General features: G+C 40.0%; 1 protein-coding gene across 4 annotated transcripts in view; it reads right to left on the reverse strand.

Moving 5' to 3' along the window:
• The window catches only part of LOC123961863 (kelch-like protein 25), a 99,836-nt gene that overhangs the window by 59,831 nt on the left and 34,075 nt on the right, over nt 1–5,930 (reverse strand). The window lies entirely within an intron of this gene.

Here is a 5,930-nt window from a genome sequence, read left to right on the forward strand (position 1 = left end):
ACAGGTGTGTGGCTTTCCTAATCAAGTCCAATCAGTATAATCAAACACAGCTGGACTCAAATGAAGGTGTAGAACCATCTCAAGGATGATCAGAAGAAATAGACAGCACCTGAGTTAAATATGAGTGTCACGGCAAAGGGTCTGAATACTTATGACCATGTGATATTTCAGTTTTTCTTTTTTAATAAATTTGCAAAAATTTCTACATTTCTGTTTTTTTCTGTCAAGATGGGGTGCTGAGTGTATATTACTGAGAAATAAAATGAACTTTTTTGATTTTTGGAAAATGGCTGCAATGAAACAAAGAGTGAAAAATTTAAAGGGGTCTGAATACTTTCCGTACCCACTGTACCTATGCCCACAGGCTCCATTTTCTTATGCCTGTATTTTTAGATAACCTGCCTTAAGGCTCCAGCAGACTACACGGCCGATGGCCATGCCGTTCACACTACACAACTTGCCGTCTTGTGACGGGAGTCTTGAAATCATTGTATAGTTCACACTATGTGACTGATCGGTGACAGGGGTCACACACTACACGAGCTGACAGCGGCTCTGTCAGCTGACGCTGGTTTCCAAACCACATTTTGTCAAGAAAACACACTTGAAATGTGAAACGGGAAATGAAGCATTATGAATGAATTATAAAGACAAAGAATCTGGGTGAAAGAATTAGAATTAGATTAGCACACGCAGGTAGCAGGAATGTCTGAGCTACAGAGAGAGCTGGAGGGAGTAAAAAGTGTTTTGCAGTGAAAATAGCTGCCTGCTCTCATTGGCTGGATATGGATGTCGAGTCAGCCGACTCCTCCAGATTTTTGTCATGCTAGATATCTGACAGACGTCGGCGATGTGTCAGAGATGTGTCAGAAATGTGTCGGGGAGCCGTTTTGATGAGTCTTTGAGTAGTTCACACATAACGACTGGCGACCGCCGATCCACGGCTGATTTACTCCCGATCACAAGCTAAAAATCGTGTAGTGTGAACTAGGCTTTAGGTCTTACATTAGCCTTAGTTAGCTGCGCTGTTATTAACAATGCTAATGCTATACTTGCTACCATGCTAAATGCGATTAGCATCACAACTTTTACAAACTGCATAAAACTGGTATAGTTTTAGTATTATGCCATAGTATAGAATTAAACTGTATTATTAAAGTCAGTCGATTAAGTTAATATTGTTATTAAGACATTAGGTCTTCTTCAATTTAAGCCATTCCAATAGCCTATCTTTTATCTATCTAACATTATCTATGGAGCGTAGCTGTTCACATCTTGTGTTATAAAGCATTTAACAGAACAAAATCAGATAGGCCAGGTTTGCCTTCTACACTGAAGGACTAACATTAACTTACTTTTACCAACCCTTTCCAGGAGCTCTTTAAAGAACATGGTTGAAAGATGGTCACAGGTGTCAGTAAACACAACTCCTACTGTTGGTCAGTATAAACGTGGTGTAACGTTACAATGATAACCTTCTGCATTTTAAAAATTAAGTCACAGTTTAATTAACTTCTTTATTTCACTGCAGGTTCATTAACCAGCTCCACTCCTGGTGCAGAACATGGTCATGTCACCCAAGAAGCTGACACTGCTGATAAGTTATGCGTTGTAGTTAAACCTGTAGAGATGCGCTGTTCTTTGCTAAATCAAATATGTCATGTGGGGAATGTGTAGTAGCTGTTTTTAAGGACTGATTCTGGAGCAACATTATGGAGCACATTATAAGACATCTTATCTCAAGTCACTTTTTAAAAGGAGACAGCATCAAACTCATGCATTATAAGATCCTCCAGATCTATAAGAACACAGGTCATTTCAATTCAGTGAATTTATTTTATTTTTTTAAATTATTTTATATAGGGCTGTCCCTGACTAAGGATTTACATAGTCGAATCAGAATTGTCAAGTCCTGCCTATAGTCGACTGATAGTCGAACCATGTGTGATGGCGACTGCGAGCCGAAGCTAAATTGACGCTTATTGTTGACCCTTCTCTCTCTCTCTCGCCTGCCATTCACTGGTCTTGTGCAGAGTTTTGCGTGCATGCACGTCGCGGTTCCTCGTGGGTCTATTTCATGTAGCCAACTATTTAAAAACGATATAAAATTCCTGCGTGCGGACAACTCGGCACAACACCTGTGAAGCTGGGGCTCCGTCTCTTCAGCAAGTGTTCCTCCACTGCAACTACACATATACACGCTACGCCCTCACATGTACACTGACAACCCAGGGTTAGGGTTACAATTCTGGATTTATTTACGCACTTTACAAACATTTATTGAAAGTTTTATTCTTTTTACATGTTTATTTACAGCATTAAACGTTGAAATGTATATTGTAATAGGCTGTATAATAACTTATTGGGAGAAAACATATCTCCATATCGCCAAAATGGCATGATCCTCGTTTCGCTGCGAAGCTTCGACTGTGAGATTGACAGTCGAATCAGGCTCCGCCCATCGAAGCATTGAATTTTCGACTATTGGGGTCAGCCCTAATTTTATAGCAGGTCCATCATCCTTCACCTCTAGCTCCATCATTGCTATCATCCATGAAGCTGACAGCGCTCATAAGTTTAAGCATTACCTGTTCAGATCACTCATAAAAAAGCTGGTTGACAAAATGATGCTATCAACTGTTTTGCAGTTTTTGTCTCTTAAACTCTTGTTTGGCTGTTATTAAAGATTTGAGCTTAGGTCAGTCATAATCAGTTTATCAGTCTTTTTATTTATTATAGAACTAAGTTCATCAATGTCTACTGGGTGTTGCACTGCCATTAAGCTCAGTAGCACTGGTGGTATCATGTTTCCTGTTGGACATCAAACAGTAGATATATTAATATAGAGTATTGTCTAGTTATTGTTTTTCATCAGAATCAGCTTTATTACCAAGTAGGTTTAAAAAATTTGCTTTGGTGTTGTAGAGCTAAACAAACATGGCAGGTTTACTCATCGGGTCTTATTTAAAAACAAGAGGTGATGGTTCTCTGTCATATTTAGTAACAACGATTGATTAGGGCCCCCGAAGGTCTAGGGCTGGCTCTGCATAGACCTGAAGCAATGTGGGTTTCATTGTCTTACTCAAGGCAGACAGCTTGTGGCTCTACTCACCTGCAGCAGCTCCTGGATCAGACATTCTAATTACAACCCTGTTTCCAAAGACGTTTGCACACTGTGTAAAATGTAGATAAAAACCAAATGTAATAATGTGGAAAACATTGAAACCCAAAATTTCATTGAAAATAGCACATAGACAACTTTGAAAAATTAAAATGATTGTTTTTGGAAAATAATACAGGGTACCCCCAGGATTCTCAAAGTTAAATTTACTACTTTGTGAGACCTTTTTAATACCACCTATGATGAAATTTAATGCCAACTTCACTGCCGTATAATCGAAATCTGTATGAATTTTAAACCTGAACACTATTTTGATGGAATATTCAATGCTGAAATATATAAATGGGGGGCGAGAGTCGTCCCCTAGGCAATTTTGAGCATTAAACACTTAATTACCTGCATTCTGGAGACATTTTCTGCACCAAGTTAATGTGCGTTAACATGTTGGATGTTTCCATTCACAGAACTTTACCCCACTACAACACCTGCTCAATGCCGACACACAGACTGGACCTTGGCCCCATTTCAGAAAGCGGGATTAGTGAAAATTCTGAGTATGTTGAGCCTGAGATGAGGGAAACTCTGGATTTTCTGTTTCAGAGAGCGAGATCAGATAATCCCTAGATCAGTAACTCCGGCAACTGATGCTGAAAACCGTCAGTTCCTCTCTGACTCCTCCCCTCCTGCAGAGCCTGAGGCGGCTGTCTGACACACCGTTTCATTTCCTCATTCATGCTGTCGATATCAAAGCACGTATCTGAACGCATTTACATCTTTAAAAACCTTAAAATCCCTGTTAGATATGCCATTAGTTTTTTTACCCAAACATAATCTTCAACTTTATGATAATCTGTCATCGATGTAAGGACAGATCTTCGCACAACGTGGATTTATCCTCAGCCCAGAATAAAATCTGTGTCCGTCTTTAGGTATAACGTTGCGACTCTGTGGACAGTTGCACTGAAACACCTACTGTGGGCTACATTACTGCAGTAATCACTGCTTAATATGTAACCTATAAAACTGATCAATGAACAGTAGCCTAATCTTTCATATTGTAGGCTAGTCGCATGATTGGAACATTCGTATTTATCAACCGGAGATAATGTGACTATTTCTGAGTGAGGATGACTGTGGTGCAGCTGAAACAAACAGGTCTAAATAAGGTTTAAAAGTGAGTTTTCCATTATTACCTGCTGATAGTCTGAATGATGTTTTGACAGCATTCATAAAATACGAAATGAGCAAGATTTTATTAATGTAAAATAGATGTCTAAAACTTAGACCTATAGACACATTTTCCACTGCAAAAAAATAATTAATAGGCTAACCTGCTGGGTGTGACTGTGACTTTACAATCAGAGGTTCATGAGTAAACTGTGTCTTATATTTGATCTATAGCCTATTTTCATAATCATAATCACGAATGTAATGGGCACAAAGTTACAAAGTAACATTTGTATTTTAAACAAATGGCAAACTTATTAGCACATTTTAACAAAACTCCCTTCACCCTCATGCATCATGGGAATTCTGAGGGAGAGGCCTAGGCTGCGCAGTGGTTTATTTACGGTGTCAACTTCCACTGGAAGCCTCTCAGGAGCATTTCTGCAGCGAAGCGTGCAGCCTGCCCCACGTTAATGTCCTTTGTGTGCTTCTAATACATTAATCAAAGCTCTCGTTTCTCGTCTTGACGGGTGTATCTAGCAACTACCACAGGTAGCATTTCAGAATAAGAGCGTTTAACCTGCCGGACTTTGCCGACATGTTTAGATTTTGTTGATTTGGTGATAAGTGCTTGCCTTTTGTGCTTCTACTATGATTAAGTAGCTACGCAGTAAAAATGTTTCTTTTTTGTCTGATTTAACTGTGTTTATTGTTGATATACGATCTGAAGTCTGTAACGGGTATTTTATTTTGAAAATTGACTGTTTCTTTTGCCGTTTGTGTGTCTGACTTCCTTCCCGGTTCATCTGCGCTGTGCTGCTTGACGCTGGGACACTTCCTGGACGCACTGCAGCACTTCTGGTGTAAGCAAAAACATTTAGTAGAAAGGCAGCTCCGGCAGCACAAGCAGACAGACTCTACTTTCGGAGTGAGTCTGGGGCAGGCCCGGCGCCAGGATGAAGTGACTGAGGGCACTTCAGGGTAGTTAAAAATGGCGAGGGGGCAAATCTTTATTTTTATATATATATATATATACATATATATATATATATATACACATACACACACACACACACAGCCCTTCCCTGCATGGTGCAGTTGCGTTTGGGGCATGTCCAACTCCAATTTTGCTAGTTTGACGGCAGAAAGAAAATGGTCTGTGTGCTGGGCGCATGGTTCAATATGTGCGTACTAAGTCTGTGAATTAGTCATGGGTGTGTAGGGCATAACATGCAATACACCAATCAGTGTAATTTCTCTTTTAAAGCGCTTGTACTTTGGCGCATTGCCGTTATAATAGCGTATGAACAGCGCATTATGAAAAACACCAGTTGACTGATTGAACTGCAGACTCACTGCAGAGAGGGGATATGGAGAGAAGTGTGGACGTGATATAAAAACCATCTCTGACCATGAAGCCTGTGTTCCTCTGCTGCTCTGCAGTTTATGAGTGAAGTGTCGGAACTCCACTCTGTTAACAGACGGACAGACGGTGTTTCCTCTGTCTGGATCCTCACTGCACTGCGTTAATGTAAACTATGATGAACGGGTCGTGGGTCACATCTCCCCCTACACTGGTTTCTTTAGTGTTGTGTTTTATTGATGTAGGAGTATTTTCTTTAACGATTTACTTTCATGATTA

This window comes from Micropterus dolomieu, linkage group LG22, assembly GCF_021292245.1.
Source record: "Micropterus dolomieu isolate WLL.071019.BEF.003 ecotype Adirondacks linkage group LG22, ASM2129224v1, whole genome shotgun sequence".
Taxonomy (NCBI): domain Eukaryota; kingdom Metazoa; phylum Chordata; class Actinopteri; order Centrarchiformes; family Centrarchidae; genus Micropterus; species Micropterus dolomieu.